The sequence below is a fragment of the Perissodus microlepis genome, chromosome 1, assembly GCF_051167445.1.
Source record: "Perissodus microlepis isolate ML-2025 ecotype Zambia chromosome 1, ASM5116744v1, whole genome shotgun sequence".
Lineage (NCBI taxonomy): Eukaryota > Metazoa > Chordata > Actinopteri > Cichliformes > Cichlidae > Perissodus > Perissodus microlepis.
Window position 1 is genome coordinate 36,241,833 of NC_140461.1, and position 21,584 is coordinate 36,263,416.

Sequence of the window (21,584 nt, forward strand, 5' to 3'; positions counted from 1 at the left end):
TTATTATTGCTCTTATTTGGTTTCTGTGAAGCACTTTGGCATAGACCTTGTTTTTAAATGTGCTATATAAATAAAACTGTATTGTATTGTATATAAGCAGGAAAAAAAATTAACTACAATCAAAAAACAAAAAATGCCTCACATGTATAAACTGAAACAAAATTATTCCATCCATTCTCTTCTGCTTATCTTTATCTGGGTTGCTGGGGGGCTGGCGCCTATTCAGCTACCGCGGGACGAGAGGAAGAGTACACCCTGGACAGACTGCTGTCCAGGGTGTACTCTGATGCGGGGTTAACAACATTAACAAAAAAACAAGAAAATAAAAAATGCATATGCAAAATAGAAAAAAGAAACACCCAAATCCTCATCATGTCAACAATCCTTGAGAAAACACATCATGCTCTTCCAAATCCTGGTGAATTCCTTATTGCAAAATCCATGTCTGATTTGAAAGTAGTGTACACTGCATGAACTGGTATAGGAAGGATATTTTCACAAGTATTGGCCACTGGCTGGTATGCTGTCACATCCAGTGCAGAAAACAAGAATATCTTCCAAAGAGACATCATTTTCAACTATAAGATAGAAAAATACAAAATGAAAATGAGATTCTGACTAAGACTACTGGTGTACAGATACATTAAATTACCAAAAGATTAAAGCAAAAGTGAAACATGTATATTTTTAAAATTAAGCTTTAATTTGAAAGGCACACATGAAGCTAATTTAGTCTATACAGTGAAACCATAATGTCAAAAAAGAATTTAGTGGAGACCACAACATATTAAGCGTACGTGGATGCAGAAATAGCCTATTATTTGTACTCAGTACACAGGATTGGTAATAATTTATTTATTTAGTTATCCTCCTATTTATCCTGTTATTTATTTATCCTGTTAATACACTGAAGTCAAACTGAAATCACATTTGAAAATGAGAGAGCATGTATAAAAATGGCCAGAATTTCTAAATATGCAGTACTGTTTCAAACCTTTCAATCAAAGCAGAGATGGTGGTACAAAAATTCTATCATTGTCGAAAAAATGTGTTTAGTTAACTGTATGAGATACTAAACTCGTACATGTAATCACAAACCAACTGATGTATAATGTATTGATGTAAAATAAATCAAATGGCAACAATTAATTAAATCATAAGTACCTTTAGAGTTGCACGTAAGAACTTTAGCATTGGGTGGACCTTCAAAGATGGCAAGTTTGTCCTTGACTTCACGGAGGCAAAGTCGAAGAACTCCCGAGTAGGTCCTCCATTGTCAACAGCACCCTCAGATATTCCATAGTCATCAGTAAACTTCACAACTATTTTTTTCTCTGGTGAAAAATTGGATCTGCCCATGTGCCCGTGGCTCTGGATGCTCCATCCCACACATTTCGCCTTATGATATTGAAGCGTGCAGTGCTGTCATTATTTACTCAATAATAATAAGTAACAATCTGCTCCAAGATTCTCTCTAAGCTCTGGACGTCACTGAAACACACACACACACACACACACATACACACACAAAAAAAAAACAAACAGTAAAGAAATATACTAGTCTCAATGCCAATAACCCACCAACAGAATAATGATGTACCATCCTTAAGACTGTAATTGATATTTAACAAAAAAGAGATACAAATCAAGAATATTTGTGATAATGGAAAAAAGATAAGTTTAAATTTTTATCTTGTCATAAATACACTACATAAATACAAGTAGAACATGAAAAAAAACAAGATCCAACACTGACAACCAACCTCCATTCAAAAAAGTAAACATAAACCAAAACATATATCAAATAAAATATAATTAGTCTGATAGTCTTGGTAATCTTCAAATGACAACAGAAATTGCAGGTTGTAGTTTGCTTATTCAAACTAATCCAAAACTAGACAGCAGGTGACTCCTTTTCTGCAACAAACATCAAATAATGGTTAATATGTTGACCTTTCAACATGACAAGTAAAAGTTTTTGTTGTACTGACCTTTCACTTGCACTTGAGTCTAAAGACGTTGAAATGGCTTCTTGGAGGTCGGGGTCATCTGACAGGTATTCTTCCTCAAACAGGCCAAGATATGTACTGCAAAGCCAGAATGTTTTGTAAATTATTTATTGGCCTCAGTATTATTAAAGTTGTGTGGGATCATCTTGACAGAGAACAGAACAAAAAGCCTGGAAAACTTTTCCTGAACCATGCTTAAAGAAATTCAATGAAAAGAAGACATCGCCATCAGGAAAGCTTGTTTAAGAGAGTTCAAGCTGTGTTGAAGACTAAAGTAGCTCATATCACATTTTGAATTTTAAGCTCATTAAAATTCTACAAGTTTTGTTCTACCCTAATATACTGTGCTTCCATGTCTGTTTGTAGACATCATTTTGTAGACTGCAGTAAATCAATGCACTTATTTCCTTTTTTTCCAGCAAAATACAAAGAAAGGAGGGGTGGCTCATGACTTTTGCACAATATAGCTCAAAAGATTAAAAGATACAAACATGTACAAAACACATACCTGTAGGCTGGGTAGGTCCTTCGGACACACTGGAGGTGTTACTAGAGAAGACACGTGTGTCACCAGTAACACTGGCAGAAGAACCCACTGATAAGCCAGGTGTGCTGTCACTGACAGTGGCAGACGTTCCACTGGAGTAAGGCTTATCCTCATCAGTAGCAATGACAGAAGGATTGGTGGACATTGTGAGGGCGTCAGCAGAGATGGAAGATTCAACAGTACAAACATCTTGGGTAGCAACGCACCAGATGACCTCATCATCAACAGACATGGACTGTGTGTTAACAATGGGAATGGCTGAGGTAACTTCTTTAGAAATTTCAACTGTGACAACACAAAGAACAGTAGTTTGACCTTTGAAGGTCTCCATTCAAAGTCTGTTTGGAAGTGAGTGATGGCTCAACTAATTTGGTGTGGCATGCCAGCAAAATCTGTAGCCTAGGGAAGAAGAAAACAGTGTATATCAAAGTTTTGTTAAGGGCAACAGACTACAATACAATACAGTACATTAAAATGTTTCATTTTTGTTAACTCTAAAAGATATCAATCCAGTCATCTGATCAGTGCTCCCAGATCCTTTTTGGAAATACCCAAAGCTGACCTTTAATAATCTAAGTAACAAAAACAAATCTTTTTATGAAAAAGGATCTAAAGCTTACCTACATCCTTCCACAACTGGCTGGAAGGCAGTCCTTATTGGCTGCATTACTTTGAGTCCCAGTCACAGCTAAACTCCAGTGCAGATTTTATATGTCCATTTTCAAAAAGCCAAGCGTTTTTGTTACGCCTTGGCACATGTGCAGTTAGATGGTCTGGCAAGAGAATCGCTTCTTTGGTGAAAGACTGAGCCACAGAATGTGACCTGCTTAGCTGTGCTGGAAACCTAATAGAGGATAAAGGCAAAGTAAACATTTCTGCATGTAATATACTCACACTTCTCTGATCAATGAAGTACATTTAATTTAAAAAAAATACACCATGCTGTACACATGTCCAATTTGCATTAATAAACACCCTCTAGCCTCATGGTAGCTAGGATAGGCTCTTGGAATCCTGAATCGGTGTATGTGTGTGTAAGTGGAAGAGAATGGATGGATGACTGGATGGATACATGATGGAAGATAGTGGGATGGGTGGGTGAAGAAACTTAACAACTTAACTTAACAACATAAAAAAAATTTAAAATTTACCTTTTGTTGCTTTAAAAAAAGTTTCATTAAATTATATACTGCCAAAAACTATGTATTGTAACAACCGATGTGCTTTGCTTTTACACAATGTTGGCAGATTAAGCTTACGGGGTGTGAAATATTATAGAAATCGCATGTTTCCACAATTAAACAAATTAACTGTTGTGCACAGTTTAGTCTCCACATCGACATGCTGTCAGTCCTTTGAACAGTTTTTTTGTTTTGTTTTTTTGTGACATTTTTGTTTACTTAGCTTCGTTGAGCAAATGAAACCTATGGGCAATTACTAACCTTCCACTAGAAATTTCAATGCATTTAGTTCTGTTCTTACCTCTTCTGCCTTGGGCCCTTTCAAGTAAAAGGTCTAAGATTGTAGATGGGACCCGTTGTGGGGGACTCCTGTGATGTGGAAGGCATGTTCTCCATAAGGTTAGCTGGATAACCAGGGGCTATCTGACCAGTGAGGTTCACTGCATTTGGTCTTCCACGATAAAACAGTGAATAAATTTCTTCATCATTAGTACGATGCGGTATACTAGTACTAATATTAGGTTGGCCAGAACTTGCATTTGCCAGGGTGTTAATTAGCTCCTCATTACTTAGAATTTGAGCCACAAAATTCCGTGTGGACTGGCTCATACTGCCATTCCTCACAGCTACAAACAAGGAAAACACTAGATGGCACAAGTACCCCCGTGACGTCAAGTGTCATTCCATATATTCAGAAGATCGTTCCATGTATTCAAGTTTCATTCTATGTATTCAAGTTTCATTTCATATATTCAAGTTTCATTCTATATATTCAATTTTCATTCCATATGTTCAAGTTTCATTCTATATATTCAAGTTTCATTCCATATGTTCAAGTTTCATTCCATATATTCAATTTTCATCCTACATATTGAAGTTTCATTCCATGTATTCAAGTTTCATTCTATGTATTCAAGTTTCATTCCATATATTCAAGTTTCATTCTATATATTCAAGTTTCATTCTATGTATTCAAGTTTCATTCCATATATTCAAGTTTCATCCTATATATTGAAGTTTCATTCCATATATTCAAGTTTCATTCTATATATTCAAGTTTCATTCCATATATTCAATTTTCATCCTACATATTGAAGTTTCATTCCATGTATTCAAGTTTCATTCCATATATTCAAGTTTCATTCCATATATTCAAGTTTCATTCTATATATTCAAGTTTCATTCTATGTATTCAAGTTTCATTCCATATTTTCAAGTTTCATCCTATATATTGAAGTTTCATTCCATATATTCAATTTTCATTCTATATATTGAAGTTTCATTCCATATATTCAATTTTCATTCTATATATTGAAGTTTCATTCCATGTATTGAAGTTTCATTCTATGTATTCAAGTTTCATTCCATATATTCTAGTTTCATTATATGTATTCAAGTTTCATTCCATATATTCAAGTTTCATTCCATGTATTCAAGATTCATTCCATATATTCAAGTTTCATTCCATATATTCAATTTTCATTCCATGTATTCAAGTTTCATTCCATATATTCAATTTTCATCCTACATATTGAAGTTTCATTCCATGTATTCAAGTTTCATTCTATGTATTCAAGTTTCATTCCATATATTCAAGTTTCATTCTATATATTCAAGTTTCATTCTATGTATTCAAGTTTCATTCCATATATTCAAGTTTCATCCTATATATTGAAGTTTCATTCCATATATTCAAGTTTCATTCTATATATTCAAGTTTCATTCCATATATTCAATTTTCATCCTACATATTGAAGTTTCATTCCATGTATTCAAGTTTCATTCCATATATTCAAGTTTCATTCCATATTTTCAAGTTTCATCCTATATATTGAAGTTTCATTCCATATATTCAATTTTCATTCTATATATTGAAGTTTCATTCCATATATTCAATTTTCATTCTATATATTGAAGTTTCATTCCATGTATTGAAGTTTCATTCTATGTATTCAAGTTTCATTCCATATATTCAAGTTTAATTTTATTCATTCAAGTTTCATTCCATATATTCTAGTTTCATTCTATGTATTCTAGTTTCAATCCATATTTTCAAGTTTCATTTTATTCATTCAAGTTTCATTCCATATATTCTAGTTTCATTCTATGTATTCAAGTTTCATTCCATATATTCTAGTTTCATTATATGTATTCAAGTTTCATTCCATATATTCAAGTTTCATTCCATGTATTCAAGATTCATTCCATATATTCAAGTTTCATTCCATATATTCAAGTTTCATTCCATGTATTCAAGTTTCATTCCATGTATTCAATTTTCATCCTACATATTGAAGTTTCATTCCATGTATTCAAGTTTCATTCTATGTATTCAAGTTTCATTCCATATATTCAAGTTTCATTCTATATATTCAAGTTTCATTCTATGTATTCAAGTTTCATTCCATATATTCAAGTTTCATCCTATATATTGAAGTTTCATTCCATATATTCAAGTTTCATTCTATATATTCAAGTTTCATTCCATATATTCAACTTAATTCAATTCTATATATTGAAGTTTCATTCCATGTATTAAAGTTTCATTCTATGTATTCAAGTTTCATTCCATATATTCAAGTTTAATTTTATTCATTCAAGTTTCATTCCATGTATTCTAGTTTCATTCCATATATTCAAGTTTCATTCTATGTATTCAAGTTTCATTCCATATATTCTAGTTTCATTATATGTATTCAAGTTTCATTCCATATATTCTAGTTTCATTCTCTATATTCAAGTTTCATTCTATATATTCTAGTTTCATTCCATATATTCAACTTAATTCAATTCAATTCAATTCAATTTTATTTATATAGCGCCAAATCACAACAAAAGTCGCCTCAAGGCGCTTCATAGATACAGAGAAAAACCCAACAATCATATGACCCCCTATGAGCAAGCACTTTGGCGACAGTGGGAAGGAAAAAGTCCCTTTTAACAGGAAGAAACCTCCGGCAGAACCAGGCTCAGGGAGGGGCGGCCATCTGCTGCGACTGGTTGGGGTGAGAGAAGGAAGACGGGATAAAAGACATGCTGTGGAAGAGAGACAGAGGTTAATAACAGATATGATTCAATGCAGAGAGGTCTATTAATACATAGTGAGTGAGAAAGGTGACTGGAAAGGAAAAACTCAATGCATCTTGGGAATCCCCCGGCAGCCTACGTCTATTGCAGCATAACTAAGGGAGGATTCAGGGTCACCTGGTCCAGCCCTAACTATATGCTTTAGCAAAAAGGAAAGTTTTAAGCCTAATCTTAAAAGTAGAGATAGTTTCTGTCTCCCGAATCCAAACTGGAAGCTGGTTCCACAGAAGAGGGGCCTGAAAACTGAAGGCTCTGCCTCCCATTCTACTTTTAAATACTCTAGGAACAACAAGTAGGCCTGCAGAGTGAGAGCGAAGTGCTCTAATAGGGTGATATGGTACTACAAGGTCATTAAGATAAGATGGGGCCTGATTATTTAAGACCTTGTATGTGAGGAGCAGGATTTTGAATTCAATTCTGGATTTAACAAGAAGCCAATGAAGGGAAGCCAAAACAGGAGAAATATGCTCTCTCCTTCTAGTCCCTGTCAGTACTCTTGCTGCAGCATTTTGGATTAGCTGAAGGCTTTTCAGTGAGTTTTTTGGACATCCTAATAATAATGAATTACAGTAGTCCAGCCTGGAAGTAATAAATGCATGAACTAGTTTTTCAGCGTCACTCTGAGACAGGATATTTCTAATTTTAGAGAACTTACATTCTATGTATTCAAGATTCATTCCATATATTCAAGTTTCATTCCATATATTCAAGTTTCATTCCATGTATTCAAGTTTCATTCCATATATTCAATTTTCATCCTACACATTGAAGTTTCATTCCATGTATTCAAGTTTCATTCTATGTATTCAAGTTTCATTCTATGTATTCAAGTTTCATTCCATATATTCAAGTTTCATCCTATATATTGAAGTTTCATTCCCGATATTCAACTTTCATTCTATATATTCAAGTTTCATTCCATATATTCAATTTTCATTCTATATATTGAAGTTTCATTCCATGTATTCAAGTTTCATTCTATGTATTCAAGTTTCATTCCATATATTCAAGTTTCATTCTATGTATTCAAGTTTCATTCCATATATTCAATTTTCATCCTATATATTGAAGTTTCATTCCATGTATTCAATTTTCATTCTATATATTCAAGTTTCATTCCATATATTAAATTTTCATTCTATATATTGAAGTTTCATTCCATGTATTCAAGTTTCATTCTATGTATTCAAGTTTCATTCCATATATTCAATTTTCATCCTATACGTTGAAGTTTCATTCCATATATTGAAGTTTCATTCCATATATTCATTTTTCATTATAGATATTCAGAAGTTTCATTCCATATATTCAATTTTCTTTATGCATATTCAGAATTTCATTCTATATATTCAGGTTTCATTCTATGTATTCAAGTTTCATTCCATGTATTCAAGTTTCATTCTGTGTATTCAAGTTTCATTCTACATATTCAATTTTCATTCCATATGTTCAAGTTTCATTCCATGTATTCAAGATACATTCCATATATTCAAGTTTCATTCCATGTATTCAAGATTCATTCCATATATTGAAGTTTCATTCCATATATTCAACTTACATTCTATGTATTCAAGTTTCATTCCCGATATTTAAGTTTCATTCTATGCATTCAAGTTTCATTCCATATATTGTAGTTCCATTCTATATATTCTAGTTTCATTCTATGTATTCAAGTTTCATTCCATGTATTCAAGATTCATTCCATATATTCAAGTTTCATTCCATATATTCAAGTTTCATTCCATATATTCAATTTTCATCCTATATATTGAAGTTTCATTCCATGTATTCAAGTTTCATTCCATATATTCAAGTTTCATTCTATATATTCAAGTTTCATTCTATGTATTCAAGTTTCATTCCATATATTCAATTTTCATCCTATATATTGAAGTTTCATTCCATGTATTCAATTTTCATTCCATATATTAAATTTTCATTCTATATATTGAAGTTTCATTCCATGTATTCAAGTTTTATTCCATATATTCAATTTTCATCCTATATGTTGAAGTTTCATTCCATATATTGAAGTTTCATTCCATATATTCAATTTTCATTATAGATATTCAGAAGTTTCATTCCATATGTTCAATTTTCATTATGCATATTCAGAAGATCATTCTATATATTCAGGTTTCATTCTATGTATTCAACTTTCATTCCATGTATTCAAGTTTCATTCTGTGTATTCAAGTTTCATTCTACATATTCAATTTTCATTCCATATTTTCAAGTTTCATTCCATGTATTCAAGTTTCATTACATATATTCAAGTTTCATTCCATGTATTCAAGATTCATTCCATATATTCAAGTTTCAGTCCATATATTCAAGTTTCATTCCCGATATTCAAGTTTCATGCTATGCATTCAAGTTTCATTCCATATATTGTAGTTTCATTCCATGTATTCAAGATTCATTCCATATATTCAAGTTTCATTCCATATATTTAAGTTTCGTTCAGTTTATTGAACTTTCATTCCAAGTATTAAATTTTCATTATGTATATTCAGAAGATCATTCTATATATTCAGGTTTCATTCCATGAATTCAAGATTCATTCCATATATTCAAGTTTCATTCCACGTATTAAAGATTCATTCCATATATTCAAGTTTCATTCCATGTATTAAAGATTCATTCCATATATTCAAGTTTCATTCCATATATTCAATTTTCATTATGTATATTCAGAAGATCATTCTATAGATTCAGGTTTCATTCTATGTATTCAAGTTTCATTCCATATATTCTAGTTTCATTCTATGTATTCAAGTTTCATTCCATATATTCAAGTTTCATTTTATTCATTCAAGTTTCATTCTATGTATTCAAGTTTCATTCCATATATTCAAGTTTCATTCCATATATTCTAGTTTCATTCTATGTATTCAAGTTTCATTCTATGCATTCAAGTTTCATACCATATATTCAAGTTTCATTTTATTCATTCAAGTTTCATTCTATATATTCAAGTTTCATTCCATATATTCAAGTTTCATTCTATGCATTCAAGTTTCATTCCATATATTCAAGTTTCATTCCATATATTCTAGTTTCATTCTATGTATTCAAGTTTCATTCCATATATTCAAGTTTCATTTTATTCATTCAAGTTTCATTCCATATATTCAAGTTTCATTTTATTCATTCAAGTTTCATTCCATATATTCAAGTTTCATTCCACATATTCAAGTTTCATTCTATGCATTCAAGTTTCATTCCATATATTCAAGTTTCATTGTATATATTCAGAAGATCATTCTATGTATTCAAGTTTCATTCCATATATTCAAGTTTCATTCTATGCATTCAAGTTTCATTCCATATATTCAAGTTTCATTGTATATATTCAGAAGATCATTCTCTATATTCAAGTTTCATTCCATATATTCAAGTTTCATTCTATGCATTCAAGTTTCATTCCATATATTCAAGTTTCATTCTATATATTCAGAAGATCATTCCATATATTCAAGTTTCATTCCATATATTTAAGTTTCATTCTATGCATTCAAGTTTCATTCCATATATTCAAGTTTCATTTTATTCATTCAAGTTTCATTCCATATATTCAAGTTCCATTCCATATATTCATGTATTCAGACAATCATTCTATATATTCAGGATTTGATTGCAAAATATATATAATATTTACTGGGCATGCAAATAAAATGAATTTATGGTAAACAGTTCTTTTTTTTGTACTTGGGTTCATTTAGATGGCTACTTTTAAGTTAGCAGTATAATGATAGCGATGGCTGCTTTGATTGGCAGGTATGCTGAGTCAGTAATCACATTCTGAATACAAGTCTGTGAAGGGTTCCTTGCACACCCCCAGCATTCAAGGTTCAAGGTTCTTTATTTGTCACATGCATAGTTATACAAGTATAACACACAGTGAAATGTAGCCTGACACGCTCCTCGACATGTGCAAAAATGGGGGGGGTAGAGGAAGAACATTATATATATATATAGTATATACATTGAGTGAATGTGCAGTAGTAGCAGCAAGCAGGTGAATTCTGTACATTAATATGAATAGACATCTGACTATTTTACAGGATAGACAATATAAACATATTTAAAATTAAAGGAATTTGGAATGTACATTGTGCCTTGGTTTAGAGTGTCTGGAAGAGAGTCCTGTCTCAGTCAATTATAGATGATGTGAGAGGGCGGGTGTGTGTGTGTTTAGGGCCCGGATGGCTTGGGGATAGAAGCTCCTCTTGAGTCTCTCTGTCCTTGCCCGGATGATGCGGAACCTTCTACCAGATTGCAGAAGTTGGAACAGTTTGTTGCCAGGATGGGACGGGTCCTTCAGTATCTGCGCTGCTCTAGTCCGGCATCTCCTGGTGTAGGTGTCCTGAAGCGGGGGGAGAGCAATCCTGCAGCAGCGTTCTGCTGTACGGATCACTCTCTGGAGAGCTTTTTGGTCCTTAACACAGCTGTTCCCAAACCACGATGTCATGTTCTGTGTGAGGATGCTCTCCACAGCGCCTGTATAGAAAATCCTGAGGATTGTCGTGGTTCGAATTTTGAGGAAGAGACATACGACTGGAAGTCCATAGTGGGTCGACACAAATTATTTTATTAAAACACACAGTACAGTGTGGGAAGAAACTTGCAACAGCAATCTTACAATCTTCCTCGAGCAGACTGCTCCCCATCCTTATATTACCCTGATGACATCACAGTTAGATCTTACTGGAAATGATAACAGTTCAAAAAGTTCTCCTTATATCGACATCCGAGGCTACTTTAGAGACAAACAAGTTTGTGAAATGTTGTGCAATTTTGTGAGACTGTGTGTCCAACCGAGAGACTGTCCTGAGACGACCTCCCTGTTCTTAATACGTGCGGGTGTGAACGTGCGTATTTTCCATGACTCTCTATGTGCATGTTGGTGTAGGCCTGAATATGTGTGTAGGTGAATGTAGAAGGCCCTACTGGACCCACAGCTTCGAGAGGTGTGAATACAATGATATGGATACCATTTGCAACAGCTTAAGCAGATAGAAAGAATGATAGAGAACAACAATAGATTAATTAAAGTGATGATAAACTGTACTAATAAAGTAACGATGAAACAATGACAGTGCATGTAACTGATAACAAAGTGACCGTAAAATAACATGTTCTTCTTGACAGGATCTTTGGAGAGACCCTGAACTTCCTCAGTTGTCGTAGGTGATACAGGCGCTGCCTAGCCTTTTTGGTCTGGACCTGAATGTGGGCAGCCCATGTCAGGTCTGAGGAGATGTGGACACCAAGATACTTGAAGGACTGCACCCTCTCCACTGGAGCTCCATTGATGATAATGGGCTTGTAGTCTCTGTGCTGACCCCTTCTGAAGTCCACCACCAGCTCCTTGGTCTTGCCGACGTTCAGCTGGAGGTGGTTGTCCTGGCACCATGATGCCAGATTCTTCACTTCATCCATGAAGGCCGCCTCATCGTTGTTGGAGATGGCACCCAACACCACTGTGTCGTCAGCAAACTTCACAATGGTGTTGGAGCCATGGGTGGCCACACAGTCTGAAGTGTAGAGGGAGTAGAGCAGTGGCGAGAGGACACATCCCTGAGGTGCTCCTGTGTTGATGGTGATGCTGTTAGAGACGCATCTACCCACCCTCACCACCTGAGTTCTGCCAGTGAGGAAGTCCAACACCCATGCACACAGACGGCTGTTAAGTCCCAGATCCCTGAGCTTTGTGAACAGTCTGCAGGGCACTATTGTGTTAAACGCTGAACTGTAATCAACAAACAGCATTCGCACATAGTTACCCTGTTTCTTGTCCACGTGGCTGAGAGTGGTGTGTAGGACGTGGGCGATGGCATCCTCAGTGGATCTGTTGGATCTGTAGGTGAACTGCAGCGGATCTGTGGTGTCTGGGATGGAGGAGGAGATGATGTTCTTCAGCAGCCTCTCAAACACCTTCATTACTACCGAGGTCAGTGCAACTGGTCGGTAATCTTTCAGGGATGAGGGTTTGCTGTTCTAAGGGCACAGGGATGATGGTGGATCTTTTGAAGCATAAAGAACACCATTGCACTGTGTATATTGCTTTTTTTCTTCTCTCTACCTACAACCAAGAACCTAGTGGTGAGAAATAGCTTTTTTCAGCTGAGTCAGTCAAACCTTTCATCTCTTTTTGTGACTTTTTGAGAGAGTTTTACATGCATTTGTGACCACTCGCCTTGATTATTGTTGGTATTGATCAGGCCTCACTATCCCGCTTACAAATGGTCCAGAATGCTGCTGCTCGCCTGCAGACAGGGAAATGCATGAGCACATTACCCCTGTTCTTGCTTCTTTATACTGGTTGCCTGTCCATTTTAGAATTAATTTTAAAATTTTATTATTTGCTTTTAAAGTTTTAAATGGCCTGGCTCCTGCTTACCTGTCAGACCTTCTACACCTATACACTTCACAAAGGTCTCTCAGATCAACTGACCAGTCGCTCTTAGCTGTCCCCACGTGGAGACTGAAACACTGGGGGGACCGAGCTTTTGCTGTTGTGGCCCCCAAATTATGGTATAAGTTGTCCATATTAGGCTGACCCCTACACTTGAGATTTTTAAATCACTTTTAAAAACCTTTTCTTCAAGGCAGTTTAGGTGTAGCACCAGTCAGCTTCTAATCCGTATTAGTCAGTTTTTTGTCACTTTTAATCTTCTTCATTTTGTTAATTTTATTTATTGGATATTTTATTGTCTGTTTTATTCATGTTTTACTATTTATTTTTAACTTTTATCATCATTCTTTGGAAAGTACTTTGGTCAACCATGTTGTTTTCAAAGTGCTCTATAAATTAAGTTGGATTGGACCTAAAGTAAGCAAATACTAGAAGGACAGCCTCAGAATTATTGTGGCTCTGTGTGGTTGTGCTGTTTCTTCCTGGTACCAAGTAAAACCATATAAATAGTTCTACAACTTACATATGAGTCTCCTGAATTATTCTTTTGGCATTAAGGTAACCAAATCTCATCAAATTTTGCGTAACAATGTGATCATTGGAATGTTTTTGTTTTGTTTTTTTTTTTATTAATAGCATGGTGTCTGTAAAGTTGGTGCTGTTTTCCTAAATGGCATGGATTTTCAACAATTGCTGGACTTACCCATTACAATGCTAAATTTAATGGCACAAAACTAAATTAAAACAGAAGTACACCTTGAAACATGAAACTCAAATGCTAAGTATAAAGAAACCAGATTTGGAGGAACACAGAATTACTACAGTATAAAGACATAGATAGCAAAACATGGAAAGACTGAGGAGATGACAATCAAGACAGAACCCTAAAACAATAATATCACTAAACTGAAAGTCATCATAAAACCAACAAAGTTAACCAGAAATCAAAAACTACACAGTCTTTTCTCCATTCCTCAGATTTCCAGTACAACAGTGAAACATGCCACCTGAAGCTCTCTGCAGGGGTTGGGTGTATTGAGGGTGAGCAGGAGTTGGAGCCAATGAGAACTTCATGGAGTGGTCCAGAAGAAATCACCTTCTTCTGAATGCCAGCAAGACAAAATAGATGGTGTGGAAAAAGCTGTGACTAGGCCCATCAACATCATGGGCGAAGAAACAGTGGACGGGCACCTGGGCGTTTACCTGAATGACAGACTGGACTGGAGGACCAACACAGATGCTAACCCTAACCTCCCAGCACAGGATGAGCAGAATGTACTTTCTAAGGAAGCTCAGGTCCTTTAATGTATTCAGCAAAATGTCAGAGATCTTCTACCAGTCTGCGGTAGTACCATCTGTTTTGCTGTTGTCTGCTGGGGGATCAGCATCAGTGCCAGAGATGCCGGTTAATGCAATTTGAATTTCTTTCTAAAAACTTCATTTTTACTTTCCTTTGTTTTTATCATGGTTGTTGCTGTTTTGTAGACTGTTCTTTTTACTCATGCTGCTGTAACAAACAATTTCCTTGTGGAATCAATAAAGTATCAATCTTCTATCCAATGATTATATAAGAACACAAAACCTTTGGGTCATGATGTAGTGGCATGCCAACTAACAATCTCTTGCTCTATTTATGTTGTTGTAATGACAAAGTAACAATGTTATCTTGATCAGGAATGTTTATACACTCCAACATAATATCATCTATTAGAGATGCAAGCTAACCATAGTGTCCAGTATAAATGTCTTTAGTTGATCCTTACAGATGATGTAAATATCAGCATATGTGAGACTTGCAGGGCCAGCAGACACACAAACCCAGAGCAGCAGAGGATCTTTGGGGGTCAACCGTGATATGAAACAAACCAGGTAGCAAGAGGAGGTCTCCGTGACACCAGCTCTCTGCCTTGAGCGAGAGTCTACTAAGATGCGAGTGTATATGTGTAGGTGTGTATGTGAAAGTAGCAACTGGAATAAAGTTGTCAAGGTCAGTCGCCCTGCGAGTTTGTCACTGTTACTCGGCTCCTCGTTACGCCACAGGCGTCATTAGCGCCTGATTGGCCTTGAGGTCAGCACCCTGATGAATGTGTTTTGTCGCAAGAAGTCATTATAGCTTGCAGTGGTCATGGCTGACCTGCACACACAGATGTGCACACAGACACATACACAGAGCTACCAAAGATTTTAATATCCCATTTTAATATAGGAAGCATATAAATATAATTGACCAAGATGACATTAACTAGAAGCATCAGTCTGGCCAGCATTGGATGCAAATTAGAAATCACTGTCTAATGAAGTCTAGATAGAGACACTGAACAGCTTGAGTGCACACATACTATTTTCCCTTGCACATACACTTACATTACACACACACACACAAAGACTTCAGGGGCTACAGTGACATCGGAGTCTGAAACTCAAACTTAGGTGGATGCAGGCAGCAGGTAAACGACACAACTAAAAGCACAGTGAATGGAGGTCAGGGTGGTAGATGCAACATGTCAGAGTGGACTCCTCAGAGAATGGTAAGTGTCTTTGCTGTGCAAATCTTCTCGTTTCACTCCTTACAGAGAAAGATTTTAAAATCTATCTATCTATCTATCTATGCACATAAAAAATCCACTCATTGTACCCAGAGCTGAGCAGGATAAAGAACTAGTCAAATAATTAGACATACCACTGCCAATATAAGAATGAGGCTCCCCACAACCTGGCAGCAGTACATAGTCAGCACAAACACAGGATTTTTTAATTTATTTATGTTTTGCATGGCAGGGTTAGTCAAGGTTTTGGTTATGAATCACATAAGAAAAATATGCAATATTGCATCTCACCAGATTTCTTTTGGAATCACTGTCATTTCTGCTGTTTTACGCAAGTATTCACACAGCCATGAAACTAAGCATGAAAAATATATAAAATAGAAATGAGACTTTCGATTACTCTTTATAAATAATAACAAAGTTCCTTTTAACAAAAACAATAACGAAGCATTGAACTAGGCAAGCTAGGATGATTAGGAGCTCTTCCTATCACCAACGTGTGCTTATATGAGAAACTGTGTGTAAAAATGGACGTAGCTTCTGGGATTAAATGTGAATATGCCTTAAACCTTCATCCTTTGTAACAGACAAGAGTGGAAGTTGAAGGAAAAATGGCCCCATAACTCTGTGAGTTTAGCAACTAATGAAATGACGGTCTCAACTGCTTGTTGAAAGTCATATTAAATGTATGATGTTTATTTTGTAAATTATGGCACCCACTGGGATGAGTAGGTGACCATAAACTGCATGTCTGAGAGCGGCCGGCCTAGGTTTGAGTCTGACACGCGGCCATTTGCTGCATGTTTTTCCTGTCATTCTTCACTGTACCCTTTCAAATAAAGCTGTAAAAAGGCCAGAAAATTTAAAATTATGGCACCAACATCAAAAGGACAATAAAGCAGGGTATCCTCTACCATGTGACTAACAGGTTGCTAGCCAATGAGCATGCAGGATCCCTTGAATTCTAATCCCTCATGATGATCCGTTGATGTGTACAACCACTTTTTAATGACTTATGTGTCGGTACATAAATAGGCGACGACTTCTTCTTCTCCGACACCTTATTCTTTCTTAATGCAAAAGTGAACAAAAGAGTACTGTGAAGCAGATGTGCCTGGAAAATTATTGCTTAAGATAATTTTTAAATAAAAAGAAGATCTGTCTCCTTGCAAGCAAAGGATAAAGAAATGAGTGTAACCACTAACCCATCTGAAGCCCTGGGACATAAAATGTGACGTGCACCCCCCTAGAGTCTTAACTGCATGTCATGTCGACGCAGCCCACAACTACTGTGATTGGTCTGTTCCAGAGGTGGTAATTAACAAAGTACAACTACTTAATTACTGTACTTAAACAGAATTTCATAAGGTATCTGTACTTTACACTACTTACATTTTCCGAACAGGCTCATTACTTTAGGTTTATCAATAGTTTATACTCGGCGGTAAGGAGGGCCGTGTGAGCATAAGTTGTGCTTGTGGTCCTCAGCATCTAGCTGGCACTAGAGAAGAGGATGAAGCATGAAGGGAACGAGATTTTTTAAGTGTCAAGTCATTTCAAACGCAGCCCAACTCAACACACAAACTGTTTGTGTGCAGTTTGTCACACAATGTGTTGCAAGCTAAAAGTCCAGGTGCTATTAGCTGTTACTAACTTTATTTTGTTATTGAAATTTTACATGAAAACACTGGATAGTTTTGTGTAGGATAAACCAGTTAGCTGCAGTACTGTGGTGAGTTCACAGTAAAGCTGTGCTGGGACACAGTGGCTGTGATGCTCATGTTAGGTTACAACAAGTGTAGCAGAGTTTCATTTGCATTTAAGCTGATAATGCACAGACTCATTCAGTGAATTTCAACTTTATACCAACTGTATACGGTCTAAATAAGGACAGCATAAACAGCGTAGGGGATGGACATTAGCCAACACAGCTGTGAAACATCTACTGACGTCTCGTTGAATTAAGTTGTGTAAAGAGCAGCAGGTCAGCTGATCACATCCTGCACGCTAAGAAAATCTACTGAAGCTCACATTAGAAATGAAGGTTGAGTTGTGATTCCTTTCTCCTCGCTGAGCCACTACAACCAATATTAGTGTTCTCTCACCCGCTGAATCCCACTGTAACCCCCGACTGTGTTTATTTCACTGTTTAGTTGTGGAGGCAAAGTCACCCTCTACAACGTAGGCAACAGAATTATTTTTTATTATCTTTCACTGTAACAAATTCAAGCTGAGTACATACAGAATTGGAATATAGATTCAAATAATATTATTATTCTCATGTACTAATATTATTTTATTATTATATTAATATAGCACAATGTTCAGTTACTGTTGTACCAAAATGGTTGGTAGAATTGTTTACAATTGGCTACTTTTTACTATCTTACATTTCAGACTTAAGTAAGTTAAGTACATTTCAGACATTTACTTGAAAGTTGTTTCAGTACTTTAACTTTTACTGGAGTGTTTTTAAACCAGGTATCTGTACTTCTACTTAAGTAAAGAAAGTCTGTACTTTTGCCACCTCTGGTCTGTTCAGTGCTGCTCCTTCTGTGAATTTCTGGCTACTTTTTTGCTGCATATCATGAAATAATCAGAGAGAATAACATACATTCATGTCAGTATAAGGAATAATAATCAATATAAGGGCTCACAAATATCAGCAAATTCCTGGAGGGGGATTGTTGAATGGACACAAGGGAATGCAGAAAAAGTGGAAAAGCTTGTTGTGATAAATTCTGGCAATTTAATTATCATTGTAGGGTCACACAATAAAAAGTGTGTTGAGGTTACTGTTGTTGTGATTGGCCACTATAGAAATAAAACTGAACTGAACATCAGTGTCATGACTGCATGCAACCACACAATTGAAGTACTTGGGTAATATAAAGCTTCTGTGATCATAATTTAACCAGTTCAAAACTTTGAGCTTATCTAAATACATTCTTCTTTCATAGTATAATCTTCACGTGCTTCATCCGAAGCACACTTTCTGTGTACTCACTACCTAATTTATAGCCAAAGTATTCACTCACTGTCTCTGTACTGTTTCGCTTGCTTAGCTTAGCTCGTAGCCGACTCGTTAGCACCATGGCTACTTCACCTGTCCCTCTTGCACTTTCTTGCTCATTGTGTCAGATGTTTAGTTACTCCTCGGCCTCCTTTAGCAGTAATGATATCTGTAACAAATGTAGCATATTTGCAGCTCTGGAGGCCAGGATTACTGAATTGGAGACTCGGCTTCGCACCCTTCATTCACCCGTAGCTAGCCAGGCCCCTGTAGCTGGTGCAGCCGAAGATAGCGTAGGCCCCGCTAGCTGTTCCCCGGCAGACCCCAAGCAGCTGGGGAAAGAGGGCGGCTGGGTCACGGTGAGGAGGAAGCATAGTCCTAAACAGAAGCCCCAGGTACACCACCAACCCGTTCATGTGTCTAACCGTTTTTCCCCACTCGGTGACACACCCGCCGGGGGTCAAACTCTGGTAATTGGTGATTCTGTTCTCAGACATGTGAAGCTAGAGACACCGGCAACCATAGTCAATTGTCTTCCAGGGGCCAGAGCAGGCGACATTGAAGGAAATTTAAAACTGCTGGCTAAGGGTAAACGTAAATTCAGTAAAATCATAATTCACGTCGGCAGTAATGACACCCGGTTACGCCAATCGGAGGTCACTAAAATCAATATTGAATCGATGTGCAACTTTGCTAAAACAATGTCGGACTCTGTAGTTTTCTCTGGTCCCCTCCCCAATCAGACCAGGAGTGACATGTTTAGCCGCATGTTCTCCTTAAATTGCTGGCTGTCTGAGTGGTGTCCCAGAAACGATGTGGGCTTCATAGATAATTGGCAAACCTTCTGGAGGAAACCTGGTCTTGTTAGGAGAGACGGCATCCATCCCACTTTGGATGGAGCAGCTCTCATTTCTAGAAATATGGACAAATTTATTAAACCCCCCAAAATATGACTATCCAGAGTTGGGACCAGGAAGCAGAGTTGCAGTCTTACACGCCTCTCTGCAGCTTCTCTCCTCCTGCTACCCCCCCAAAAACCCATCTCCATAGAGACTGTGTCAGCTTCCAAAAAGACAAAAAACAAACTAAAAACCAGCAACAAACAACTTAAACAATCAAAAAGAAAGAACAATACAGTATCCACATCTGAACCAAAGAGTAAAACAGTGAAATGTGGATTATTAAATATTAGGTCTCTCTCCTCCAAGTCTCTGTTAGTACATGACTTAATAATTGATCAACAAATTGATTTACTCTGCCTTACAGAAACCTGGTTGCAGCAGGATGATTATGTTAGTTTAAATGAATCAACACCCCCGAGTCATTCTAACTACCAGAAACCTCGAAGCACAGGCCGAGGGGGCGGTGTGGCAGCAATTTTTCACACCAGCCTATTAATTAATGAAAGACCAAGACAGACTTTTAATTCATTTGAAAGCCTGATGCTTAACATTGTCCACCCCAGCTGTGAAACTCAGAAATCAGTCTTACTTGTTATCATCTATCGTCCACCTGGGCCTTACACAGAGTTTCTGTCTGATTTCTCAGACTTTATATCTAATTTAGTTCTGAGCTCAGATAAAATAATTATTGTGGGTGATTTTAACATCCATGTAGATGCTAAAAATGACAGCCTCAACATGGCATTTAGTCTGTTATTAGACTCAATCGGCTTCTCTCAAAATGTAAAAGAACCCACCCACCACTTTAATCACACTCTAGATCTTGTTTTAACATATGGCATAGAAACTGAACATTTAACAGTGTTTCCTGAAAACCCTCTCCTGTCTGATCATTTCCTGATAACATTTACATTTACAATAATTGATTACACAGCGGTGGAGAGTAGATTTTATCACAGTAGATGTCTTTCTGAAAGCGCTGTAACTAAGTTTAAGAATATAATCCACCCACTGTTATCATCTTCAATGCCCTGTACCAACACAGAGCAGAGCAGCTATCTGAACGCTACCCCAACAGAGGTCGATTATCTTGTTAATAATTTCACCTCCTCACTACGTACGACTCTGGATACTGTAGCTCCAGTGAAAACTAAGGTCTCTAATCAGAAGTACCTGACTCCGTGGTATAATTCTCAAACACGTACCCTAAAGCAGATGACTCGTAATCTGGAGAGGAAATGGCGTGTCACAAATTTAGAGGATCATCATTTAGCCTGGAGAAATAGTTTGCTGCTTTATAAGAAAGCCCTCCGCAAAGCCAGAACATCTTACTATTCATCACTGATTGAAGAAAATAAGAACAACCCCAGGTTTCTCTTCAGCACTGTAGCCAGGCTGACAAACAGTCAGAGCTCTGTTGAGCCAACCATCCCTTTAACGTTAACTAGTAATGACTTCATGAACTTCTTCACAAATAAAATTTTTATCATTAGAGAAAAAATTACCAGTAATCATCCCACAGATGTAATATTATCTACAGCTACTCTTAGTACCATTGATGTTAAGTTAGACTCTTTTTCTCCAATTGATCTTTCTGAGTTAACTTCAATAATTACTTCCTCCAAACCATCAACGTGTCTTTTAGACCCCATTCCTACAAAACTGCTCAAAGAAGTCCTGCCATTAATTAATTCTTCGATCTTAAATATGATCAACCTATCTCTAATAATCGGCTATGTACCACAGGCCTTCAAGCTGGCTGTAGTTAAACCTTTACTCAAAAAGCCATCTCTAGACCCAGCAGTCTTAGCTAATTATAGGCCAATCTCCAACCTTCCTTTCATATCAAAAATCCTTGAAAGAGTAGTTGTCAAACAG

At 36.4% G+C, this 21,584-nt stretch overlaps 1 pseudogene; it reads right to left on the reverse strand.

Annotated features, from left to right (window-relative positions):
• Positions 1-218: 218 nt before the first annotated feature.
• On the reverse strand, positions 219-8,404 carry LOC146394202 (uncharacterized; annotated as a pseudogene).
• Between the last annotated feature and the right edge of the window lie 13,180 nt (positions 8,405-21,584).